The 12,672-nt window shown below is 39.5% G+C and overlaps 1 pseudogene across 4 annotated transcripts in view; it reads right to left on the reverse strand.

Moving 5' to 3' along the window:
- Window positions 1-3,031: 3,031 nt before the first annotated feature.
- The window catches only part of LOC110208895 (putative E3 ubiquitin-protein ligase TRIML1 pseudogene), a 37,198-nt pseudogene continuing 27,557 nt past the window's right edge, over window positions 3,032-12,672 (reverse strand). For 3 of the 4 annotated variants that reach the window (XR_013486943.1, XR_013486942.1, XR_013486941.1), the window contains exons 2-3: window positions 10,270-10,335; window positions 3,032-6,007 (exon numbers count right to left, since the gene is read on the reverse strand). The product of XR_013486943.1 is annotated as a putative E3 ubiquitin-protein ligase TRIML1 pseudogene, transcript variant X4 (transcript). Of the gene's footprint in view, window positions 6,008-10,269; window positions 10,336-12,440; window positions 12,549-12,672 lie in introns of those variants that run through there. The other variant, XR_002324689.2, reaches the window with a different exon arrangement.

The following is a 12,672-nucleotide window of genomic DNA, read 5'->3' on the forward strand; positions in this document are numbered from 1 at the left end:
ACATTGGAGAAGATTCTAAGAAGATGGAAAAGTGAATCAGAAAATTCAAAGCTCTGCAGATTTCCCCTACACAGGAGATAAAATGGCACCTCAGGACAAACATAGAGTGGTAAAAATAAACAAGAGCTGGAGCAGAACAGTGGTCCTTCTGGGACAATAGCAGAAGATTTGAAGAAAAATCCCAGGACTGAGGCTGGGTCCCTGTGAAGTGTAAACACCTCCAGGCTAGTTCTGCTGGGCCAGCTGGGTCGAGAGGCTGTCTGGCCCCAGGCACAGGAACTCTTCACGTCTGGGACAATGAGGAGAATCAGGTGTCTGAGTCTGGGAAAATTGAGGGAAACTCTGCTGATAAGGAATGCCACACGCAGCTGTGCTGTGGACTCAGCCCCAGTGAGGGCAGAAGCAGTGGGTCAGGGATGTCACTGTCTGTGGGCACTTAGAGGAGGGTGGAGTTCTTGGTTTCTGTTCCAAGTTCTGAGGGAAGAACTGAAGGAGGATCTGAGGCCAGAGGCACCATCCCCCATGTTGGAAAAATCTGAAACAAAAACTTACTACAGTAAGTGAAGGAAAGCCTTTATTATGCTTCTGAAGAGAGAAGCGGGAACAAAGCACTTTAGTAGCACTTAGGCGCTGGTTCAGTTGGAGTAGAATCAACTTTTAAACTATTAGTGAGAGCCATACTTTACCCATCAAGGCTACGATTGGTCTAGTTCATCTGAGTTACACTCTTCCTGGACAGCCCAGTGCATGTTTATCCATGTTCTGTTAACTCCGCCCACGTCATGGGTCTCATGTTCAAAAATGGCAGCTATCTCCACCCTTGGGGCGTGTCAATTAATATTTAATAAGCTTAGTAAGCAGGCACAGTGGAGAAAAGCCTTTGTCTGGTAGAAGTTCCATCCTTAAACCCAATGAGTTGCAACTGGTTTAGTCTCCAGGGCCCTTTCTTAAGGAAATAGTTGTTTGCTGTACTTTCTGATTGGTTAAGGGACTTTCCATGACATCTTGGAATCTCTTATCCTGCTGTGGAAGCTTAACTCCCTAAAATCTTTCTTACAATTCCTCCTTTTTTTTTTCTAGTAAAGATTTGGCTTCCACACATTCCAAATATCCTTATTCTCAAATCTCTTTAACATGATTTCACATTCTCCTTCACTGGGGGAAGTCTTACTGGTACTTTGAATCATCATTCTTATATTGGCAGAGCCTGCCATCTGAACTCCCACTGTGGGTTCTACTGGAATAATCTTAGTAAGGGACATCTCTACCAAGCATTGTACCAGTCCTCTAATACATATTCAACATCCTACAGCATTTCAGCCACAATTAGGTTAGCGATAATGTATACAGCCACTCCTTTTCCATTTACCAAGCCAGTATTCTAACCATCCCTTTAATCAATTATCTATCCCAGAGTTCTCTACCAACTCCTCATTTGGAGTGGTTAAACCTTGCAGTGCCTTAGTCATGATTTTATCTGGGGCTGTGCTGCTGGGCAACATTTCATCAGGGGATTTTGGGGAACAATATGGGAGAAGGAAGGGAGAAACTGACCTACGAATTGACAAATTAAAAAGGGGGCAGTCCCCTTAAGTACAGATACAAAGACACAAAAGTAATGATAAATTGTCTATTTAAAGCTTCAAAAGTCTCTTCTCATACAGTTGTCTGATACTTTAGACATCATCCACCGAAGTCCTCTGGTCTAAGTGCTGTTCAAGCAGTGTCCAGCAGACTCTCTTCTTGTAGTGATCCTCCTTCTTGTGTCTACTCTCCTACAAGATTGATCTCAACACAATTTTTAAATTACCTTGCTAATAATCAGGGCAAATAATGAAAGTTAACTCAACTCCCATGTCTCCACTATTACCTTGGCCCATTGTCATATTTTAAGAAACTCAAATTAGAAAACTTAGAACCTAGTCTTATACTCTGGATTACTTCTAGTTTTATACCTTACATTAATTCAGTATTCATTCCTATTCATATTCCCCCATCAGGATGAGATTCCACTATAGAATTAATAGCAGACTCTACTACCTAGTAGTTAATTTAAAACCAGTACATATAAAATACTAAAACAATCCCAACTTCCAGTCATGTGCAAATAAATAATCCTTAATTAAAATGAGTGCTTCTTGTAAAGCATTTACAAGTCACAAGCTATTTTTCTTTTAACATTAATTAATTGTAACAAATTGAGACAACTTTAACATTAACTGAGTATTAACTAAGTAACAAAATAATATCCTAGTTCCTCAATCTCCTGGCCTAATTATCCTCATACAACTGTGAGAAATTAAAGATCCTGACTTATACAGGAATATACTAGTAACAGATGTCAAGACTGAATACTTAATTCCAAAATTCTAGCCCAAATAACTCAATCTTATACTTGCATCTTACTATAATAACCTCAGATGTTCCCGAATCAATCTATTGTTTAATAAGTTTGATATTTATGCTTACAAAACTTATGATTATAGGAATTTGCCATGAAAGAATAGGGACATAATTAAAGTCAGGGAACAACGCTTCCCTAGATTCATGTCAATTCCAGACAGAAGTTATATAATGACCAACTGCATTGAGCCAGGTTTAAAGTCTGCCAGGTGTCATAGTGGGAAAATTGAGTCAGGAGAATCCTACCTCAGCATTCAGAAAAGTTGTTCCCCCACCTTCCCATGAGAACACCCTTTTGCAGCTCATAGATGTAGCTCACAAACCTCTTTGCAGGTTGTGACATCATGGGTCAGAAGCTCAATCAGTTCCTCATTAACCGTACCTGGAATTAGACTCAGAACAGTAACAGTCCCCAAGGTCTTAGATAGGAAATTCCCCTCATCATGGTTTCTTTTCTTATTTTGTATTTAAGTTTTAGTATTTAACTTTATACATCATGCTTTCTTTTCTTATTTTGTATTTAAGTTTTAGTATTTAACTTTATACTATGTTTTTTTTCTTTTCTTAGTGTTTAAGTTTAAAATAAATTAATAACAAAAGAGAATAGTGGTTTTTTTGAAAGGTCTCCTTTATTTCTTAATTGAACTTATATTTGTCTGATTAGATTTCTCCTCAAATAATGGATGTTGGATGACATCCAGTAACTAAGGAAAAAAATGCCTTTCTATTGCCCATCATGAATATGGTCAAGAGTTTGGAGCTGTATACCTTAGAAAGTATCTGGGATAGAAGAGATATCAGATATGAATGTCTCATGGTATGATGGACATTGGAATTGAACTTTCCCCTTCTGTTGGGGGACAAGGAGAAAATACTGGTCGCAGAGGCTCAGAGAAGGGGAAATGTGGGAAACTCAATATAAAGCATCTCTCCAGGGCATCATAAAATGAAATCGGGCCTTGATTATAGTCTAGGAAAATCCCTACCCTGTGGATTGGGTACGCTGACTGTTTTGGTGTCTGGGAGCAATTGCTGATGATAGTGAAAGTATCTTCACTTTGTATATATGTAATCAGAAATGCATCCCCAGGAAAGAGTGGGACATCAGAGTTCCTGCTCAGTGACTCCTTACACATACCAACTGTCCATTGCTGACTGTCTCCCACATGCACCTCCCAGTAGTGAATGCCACAGGTAAAGACTTGAACCCCCAAAATGATCTCATCTTCAAATCGGTCTGGGGTGACAGGTACATTCTGCAGGTATCCTCCATTTCTGACTGTCTTCAAATCATTTGACACAATGAGATAGGGAGAGGCACTTTCAGGATCCAGAGTCACATTCACCCTGAATTTATTCATCATTTCAAACATCCCAGTGATGCAAGTTATGGTCAGTGGATGTCTGGCAGGCTCTGGATGGTCATTCAACAGTGATTTAATCCTTCTAAATGTTTCTCCTGCTACCTGTAGAAGCTGGGGATTGGGTTTCTGGCAGATTTGTTCAATGTTTATGATCTCTTCCCTTAATTTCTGAAGGTGCTGTGAGAACCTGACTTCACTTTCTCTTAACTTTTGCAGGTTTTCCCTTTCATCCCAAGCCAGTCTATGAAGGTACCACTTCTCTTCATCCTTGAGGAAATCAAGTAATCTTCCATATTCAGCTCTAACAATCTCCCTCCAAGCAGTTGTCTGTTTATTCCAGATCTCTTCTTTTTGCCTCTCTTTAGCCAGCATGTTCTGAATGGTCTCCACTTCTTTCCAGAGAAGATTGGAAGTTTCCTGGAGCTTGTCCCGAGAAGCCTCTGCAGCTTTGTTTAGAGGCTGCACCGTGTGACCGCTGTGCTCCTGACTCTGGAAACATGATGCACAGAGGAAGGCTTGGTCCTCCTCACAGAACAGGTTTTGTTCCTCCTTGTGCTTCTCACATGTTATCTTTTCCTCTCTGATCTGCAGCAAGTAGGGCCTGAGGTTCCTGGCTATGCTGGCCAGCTTCTCTAGGCGATGGTTGGGCTCTAGGTCTCTCATGTGGAAGGCTCTTCTGCACTCAGGACAAAAGCTGGGCTGGTCAGCTTCTCCCCAGCTCCTGAGGAGGCACAGGTGGCAGAAGCTATGGCCACAACCTAAGGTCACTGGGTGGCTAAAGTAGTCCATGTACACAGGACAGGTCAGCTCTTCCTTGATGTCTTCAGCTAAATGAACTGCAGCCGTATTTCTTTATTTCTGTTGATCTATGGGATGTTCTTCAGGCTCTGTAGCTCCAGATATGAGCCCCCCAGAGGTTGATGGTCTGTCCCTTTTATATCCCTCAGAGCCCCCAGGCTCCATCTCTCTAGATTCACACCTGGTAAGTGCCAACTCCAACTCACCTGATTCACACCTTGGTACTCCAGGTTCTTTCCAGAGCTTCACTCACATCTGGGACTAAGTGAGCAAGGCAAAAGCTTCACAACTCAAGGAGTTCACTTCAACAAATACTTTTAAAATAATCTTAGCTGAAATGAGGGCAAGTGGATTTCAGAAAATCCTGGAAAGACTAACATGAAGTGATGCTGAGTGAAGTGAGCAGAGTCAGGAGAACATTGTACACATTAACACTGCTGTGATCAACTATGATTGATTTAGCTCTTTTCAGCAATACAATGATCCAAGACAATTCCCAAAGACTCATGATGGAAAATGCTATCCATACCCAGAGAAAGAACTGATGGGGTCTGAATGCAGATGGAAGCATGTAATTTGCACTTTTAAATTTTTTTTCTTATTTTTTTCCTTTTGCTCTGTTTCTTCTTTCACAACATGACTAATGTGAAAATGTTTTATGTGATTGAACATGTATAACCTATATCAGATTGCTTGCCATCTTGGGGAGAGGGGAGAGGGAGGGGATTGAGGAAGAGAGACAAATGCAGAACTTGAAATCTTCCCCAAAATGAGTGTTGAAAATTTTCTTTACATGTAATTGGGAAAAAAATACTATTAAATTTAAAAAAATAAAATTAAAATTAAAAAAATTAAAAAAAAAACCCTCTACATAAACAGTATGATATCAAGGAAACAAAATGAGAACTCTCTTTTTTTTTTTTTGGTGAGCCAATCAGGGTTAAGTGACTTGCCCAGGGTCACACAGGTAGTAAGTATCAAGTGTCTTGAGGCAAGATTTGAACTCTCCTGACTTCAAGGTGGAGCTCAATCCATTGAGCTCCATTAGCTGCCCCATAATGGGAACTCTTCTTAAGCACACTACTAAGGGGAATTAGACAAGAATACAAAATAATGAGATGCTAATTAAAGTATGATGTTCATAGAGTGTAGTTCCTGATCCAATGGAGAAACTTACACATTTTAAAATGCTTTACAACTATTATCTTTTTTTGAATCTTTAATTAGGCCTTTGATTTAGATCATTAATATTTTACTATCCTCATCTTAAAGATCAAGACCTGAGGTAGAGATTCTTAATATAAATTGATGTTTGGTTGATGGGAGATGAATTTAGGTTCACATGTTCTGAAGTTGATTTTGAGGTGCCATTGGGTTGCCTTTGTAGAGTTACTGTAATACAATACATGTGTGTATGATCTAAGATGCCTGGGGACTTGATCCTGAAAAAGAAAAAAATATGTCATGTGGTAACTAACTCACAGGGTTAATTTAAGATTTAAAAAAAATTATAATGAGGGTAAAATCAATAGGGACATGATAGGGAGACAGCATGCAAACAAATATATACAAAGCACACTATAAGTTATGTAGGAAATAAATAATTAAAAGAGAAGTTAAAATACTGGAATTAAAAGGGATCGAGGAAGGTTTCCTGTAGGAAGTAGGATTTTAGCTGGGACATCAGTAGTTGGAGTGAAGGAGGGAAAGTGTTCCAGATATGACAGACCGAGAGAAGGCCTAGAGCCAAGAAATGAATTGTCTTGTTTGTGGAACAGCCAGAAAGCTAATGTCAGTAGACTGAAGTGTTAGAGAGTAAGGAATAAGAAAACTGGAATGATAGAAGGGCGTTAGGCTATCAACACTTTCATTTCTTTTCTCAAGTTTTTCCTTTATCACTCTCATCTCTTTAACTCTTCCAGGAATTCTTATTAGGCTTAGTTTTAATTAGCATTTGTCTTTGAGGCCTTGTTTGTAGCTTTAAAAAAAATTATTGTCTTCTTCTGAGTTTATCTTGGTATTCTTTGCCACTCTAGCAGCTTTTTATGGTCAAGTTAATTTTTTGCTGTTTCCTTATGTTTCCTGCCTATTTCTTGACTTTAAACTTTATGTTAAGGTTGAGCTCTGCTCACCTGGGAGTGGGTAGGTACTGTCCCAAGCTTCAGGCTTTTTCATGCTACTATTTTTAGAGCTAGTTCTAGGGAGCTGCAAGTATTTGGTGTCTCTAAGGTGGTGTGATCCTGGGAGAGGTATGGTCTCTGTTCTCTTGGTCTGCACCCTGGTCTTTATCCAGTAAGGGCCCCCTGGTCCCCTATAGCCACAAGTGGTAATGCTCTCTTTGCCTTGGAACTGTGAGCAGGGCCCCTGTTCCCTTGGTGACTGACCCTTAGCACTCACCTTTTCCCCATAGAACTATGACCCACTATTGCATTTGGGCAATAGAGTTGCCGATCAGTGCCAGCTGTACCAGTGCCAATTAGTAGTCTGCTGTAATTTCCTTCTGACCAGTTATCCACCCCCCTTACTGTCACTGGGCTAACAGCTTTTGTAGCTTCTGGCCTTGCTGCTGCTGCTGCTGCGGCTGCTGGGTGTTTGGCCTCCAGGCAGGCTTCTACCCCAGTATCATAAACTTCTCCAGCTGACCTAATAAGTTTTCTTAGGTCAAAAAATGTCTAACCCCGACCTTTTCTTAGATCTTCTGCTCTGCAATTTTATGGGAGGCATTATTTTATAATTGTTTGGAGGGGAATGTTGAGGGAATTCAGCTCTGTCCCCTCTAATCTGCCATCTTTGAATGGCATGTTTCCAATCAGAGATGTCAAATGCATAACCCACAACACTCTCAAGTGTGGTTCTAACCAGATTAAAATGTAATTGGGAAATATTTAATAAAATAAATTAAAAATACAATGAAATATGGATAATATTAGTGTGTGTTTTTCTAAGTCAATATGGGGCCAAAGGGATCCTTTGGCATAGTTTAGTGGCCCTTGTTTCTATTTGAATTTGACATTACTGGTCTAAATAAGAAGTGATAAGACCTTGAATTCAGGGTATTGACTGTGTGAGTGAAAAGGATAGGTATAAGACATACTGTGTTGGTAGACACAATAAGACTTTGCAAGTGATTCGGTGTAAGGAGTGGTCGAGAGAGTGAAGAATCAAAGATGATCTCAGAAATGTGAACCTGAGTTACTAGAGGGAAGAAGAAAATAGAAAAAGAGAAACTAGGAAAGAATTTTTGGAGGAAACAAATAAAAGAGAAAAGGAAATGTTGATTTTGAGATGCCTGAGAAAAATCTCATTAGAGAAATCCAACAAATAGTCTATGACATGGGATTGAATTTCAGAAGAGAAACTAAAGTGGGATATATAGATCTGCATTCTTAATTTACAGTAAAGCTTACATTCTACTTCTATTCTTTACTTGTGTCCTGTTTATTAATTACTTTTATTTTATTTGTGGTCTATCAAGCATGCATTTAAGATTTCTTCTTTTTATCTTTATTTATAACATCTCTGTTCTCTATCACATGGTCAGTTTTTATAAGGGAACCACGTGGTGCTGAGACAGTGGGAGAGAGAGAGAGAGAGAGAGAGAGAGAGAGAGAGAGAGAGAGAGAGAGAGAATGTGTGTATGTATATCCTTTACTGTTATCATTCAAAAGGTTCTATAATTTTTTCCTATCCAAGTTCTTCAATAATTTGTTCACTTCTTATCCCCTCTGCTATTCTTTCATCTAGTTGGATATTTAATCCACTCACATTTAAGGTTGTTGGTGTGAGGCTTCAGTTTTCTTCCATTTATTGCTTTTATATTCATTCTTATTTTCATCCTCTTTTATTTCAGTACTTTCCTCTCTGTGGATGTTTGTTTATGGTAGTTTTACACAATCTTATCTATTTCTTCTTCTTTTCATAGCCAAATTCTCAGTAAAAATCTATCTATACTCATTGCCTCCATTTTTTGCATCTCACATTCACTTCTCAACTCCTTGCAATCCAGCCTCCAAATTCACCAGTCAACTGAAACAACACTCTCCAAGGTTCCCCAAGATCTATTAATGGCCTTCCTTTTTTATTACAATGGAATGTAAACAGTTTAACCTTGTTAAGGCCCTGTTTACCTTTCCTGTTGTAACAGTAAGGTGTTCGGGGGGGCAGCAATGATAATTTGTTTCACAGGTTCAGATGTGTACCCACAGAGACAAGTTCACACTTTTCCTAACTTATAAATGATTTAATAACGATAATAATCATAAACATACATGCACATAAATGTGATTACATATGATTATACAATCTTAGAAGTGAAGACCATTAACAGAAAAATAGAGGGATAAAGAAGAAGAAAAACATCACCAATCCAAGGAAGCACCAACTCCTGAACATCTGGCTGGGGGAATCCTGTATCACAGCTGTCAGGGTCTCCCTTGGGAAAGTCCCTATGGCAGAGCGTCCTCTCCCAGGGAGATTCCCAAAGTCACTTTCCCAAGAAAGGCCCTTTTTATCATCCTTACACAAAGAAGGCAAGGAGCCAGGGAATAGGTGATTAATCCTAAGGACCTGAGTTTTGGCCAAAATATGAGGTAATTTTGAGGACAGAGATAGAACTAACAAGTGGGGAAACCTGGAATGACTTCCTGTAGCAAATGGTACTTGAGTTGAGGATCCTGAGACAACAAGGTAAGAAGGGAATGTACTCTTGTAATGGTGAACTGCGTATGTGAAGGAACAGAGATGGAAAGGGGTAAAGCGGGGGTGGTGGAGAATGACCATTTATTAAGTACCTACTGTGTGCCAAGCACTGGGCTAATCATTTTACAAATATCTCACTTGATAATATTTGATGAGGAAGTAGAGGTAAAGATCAGATAACTTTTTTTAAGCGTTGGCTATGAAAGGGAGAAGACATATAGGTGTGAGAGATGATCTCTCAGAAGTGAAGCCTCCTCAGGCAGTCAATGGTTCTTGTTAATAGTTCTTGATAGTTGCTTTCAAAACCCTCCCTGGCTCAGACCCTGTTTTTAAATGCTTAGCAGAAAGAACAGCCCTGCCCCCAAGCTGAACTGCTTGCCCTTGAAAAGCTTCCCACCTTTTCTTGTCTCTAGGCAAATTTATGTCTCCGTGAATAGATTGTACCCCCTGAAAGCCCAGCCAACAGGATAAGGGGAAGGGGGTTAGGGAGGAGGAACTCGAATTAGGGTATAAATAAGCCTTGATTTCTGTACCAAACTCGTACTCTCCTGGCCCGCAATGGCAACTAAAGGGTACCCTTTCTCATGAGAAAGCAATAAACTCCTTTCTACTTTCAAGGTATCTAAGTCTTTGTTTATATTTTTGAGTAAGTGGTCTCTGTCCCACACATAGGATAATAGCTTGAGGAGTAACAGAGCCAAGTGGAGGTCAATTTTCTTCCTCAACTGTGGCACTCAGAACTGAATATAATAATCCAGATATGGTCAGACAAGTGTAGGGAAACAGTCACTTCCCTTGTTCTGAACACTATACTTCTATGAGTGCGATCTTGAGTAAAAAAACCTGCCAAAACATCAAATAGGATGAGGCCATTGAATTTAGCAGACACATAAGACTTATTTGCTTCGTGACCCTGGGCAAGTCACTTAACCCCATTGCCTAGCCAAAAATAAATAAATAAACAAACAAAAAAACAAATAAATAAATATAAGAGAATATTGGTCACCTTGGAGAGTGTGGTTTCAGTTGAGTAGTGGTTGGTTAGAATCCATGCTTCAAAACTGTAGATCACCTAGAAGTCAATAGGGAAGCATACAGTGAACATGAACAGGTTACAAGATATTACCAGTAACACAACAAAAGTGATCTGAAAGGTTTCAGAACAGGGATATATGACCAGAAAAGGAAGTGGGTAGGTCATTATGTACAGCCTCTTCACTCCATTAGTAGCTATGAAATGTAAAGAAATCTAGAGGAAGGCCTTCAGCATGTGAGTGGTCCCTCTATAGAATTTATAGAAGCACATAGTAGTCTCTGGAGATGATGATAGCTAGCATTTATATAACACACCATGTGCCAAAGAGTGTGCTAAGTACTTAACAAATATCTTATTTGATCCTTACAACAACCCTGGGAGATTTATTGTTCAGTTATTTCAGTTGTGTCCAACTCTTCATGATGCTATTTGGGATTTTCTTGGCAAACATACTAAAGTGGTTTACTATTTCCTTTTCCAGCTCATTTCACAGATGAGGAAACTGAGGCAAATATGGTTAAATGACTTTTCCAGGGTCACACAGCTAGTTAAGTGTCTGAAACTGGATCTGAAATCAGGTCTTTCTAACTCCAGGCCTGGAGCTCTATCCATGTACCATTAGCTGCCTCATGGATAGGTTGAGAGCTGTATACTATTAGAGGAAGTACCCCTATCAATTAGATCAAAGAACTATAAATGTGTTGAAAATGATACTCCTCTGTCAATATCCTCCTTCAAAGTCTCTTCCGTATGTGAGGGATTGGGTGCTTGAAGGCTATGCCAAGGGAGTGAAAATTTTAATGGTTCCTCTCAAGCTGGAAAAGCCTTAATTATGGCCATAGCAACAGACTGTATGTCAACTGAGGAACAGCCTTGCTCAGCTTAAAGAGGCTCATCCCAGTTGGCCACAGAATGTTGAATTTTTGATAATGGGAACTTACAAAGACCACTTATTCAAGTGTAGAGGAGTTACAACTCACATCATCAGTGGATAAAGTCTCTGCGCCAATGAATTATACAAACCCACTTGGCAGGAATTGCCAGAGCTTAGGCTCTGCTTGTCATAGCTTCTGAAAATGTAGGCTTAGGCATCAGGATAGGATTTAGGGGAGGAATAATAATGGTGGTGATAGTAAAAATGATGATAATGATAAATAATTTATAGTTTTTAAAGTGCTAATTGCCAACGAATTCAAACTTTAACTAGATTTAGTGACATATTAGTGTAAGAAAGACAGCTGCCTGGCCAAGGAGAGCTCTATCTATGTGGTGCCAAATACTGGAAACAAGAAACCATGTAATGTTTCCAGGTGCTCCCTTGATGGTCATTACCAGTACAATATTGATGTAGTCTTTGATTCCAGGGAAACTGGTGGCTCTTTACCATAAGGTGAGGACGATGATTCTTTTGCTCACCCAATGGTTTCTTGGATTGTTTGGGATTTATTTTATTATTGTTTTTGAGCACTTGCTAATCTGCACTAAGATAGGAAGAATCACCAGGAAGAAAGAGGTGATAGTTTCTCTGCCCCAGTCAGAGTGCTTCTCGAGTGTCCGGCTCATTTCTGGACATCCCACTTCAGGAAGGTGCAGCAAAGGGGACCGTGATATGGACAAATTGAAAACTATGCCATTTGAGGATCAGTTGAAAGAAATGGGAATGTTTAGCCTGAGGAAAAGGAGACTTTTGAAAGGAGAATATAGCTGTTTTCAAGTGTTCAAAGGGTTGACATGGGAAAGAGGTCCCTCTTGTTCTGTTTGTTCCACTTGTTCTGTTTGGTCCCAGAAGGACAATGAGTAAAAGAGAGAGACAGATTTAGGCTCCATGTATCGAAAAATGAGGGAATTTATAAAATAAAGGAAGTAGACTTGATTATCTCTAAGGTCTGTCCCATCCCTAATATTCTATGATTCTGACCTTTAAAACATTTAGTAATTTTACTAATCGGTTTTAGCAATTCTGACTTTGACAAATGCCAACAAAATTTTCATATACAAATGCCAAAAAAAAAATTCCATATATAAAGAACAGAAAAAGGATTTTATCTGAAACCAGAAATGTCTACTACATACAGCTTTTTTTTTCTTTACTAAATAGTTTCAAGGCCAACCTGCTTACCTGTGTCTTCCTTAGAACTTACCTTCTGTTCTCTTCCATGCAATTTGTAAAAAGCCTCTATTGTTGTTTGCTATATTTGGCTTCATTGCTTTGGGTTACGTTAGAGCAAAGACAGGAAACCGTTATTGAGGAAGCTAAAGCAAGCATATTGTTATGTAACAGAGCAAGCAGCGCTCCCTTCCCCGCCTCCCCTCGCCGCTATCCATCACAACACACACACACACACACACACACACACACACACACACACACAC

Source organism: Phascolarctos cinereus, unplaced genomic scaffold (genome assembly GCF_003287225.1).
Source record: "Phascolarctos cinereus isolate Bilbo 61053 unplaced genomic scaffold, phaCin_HiC Scaffold_5;HRSCAF=322, whole genome shotgun sequence".
Taxonomy (NCBI): Eukaryota; Metazoa; Chordata; class Mammalia; order Diprotodontia; family Phascolarctidae; genus Phascolarctos; species Phascolarctos cinereus.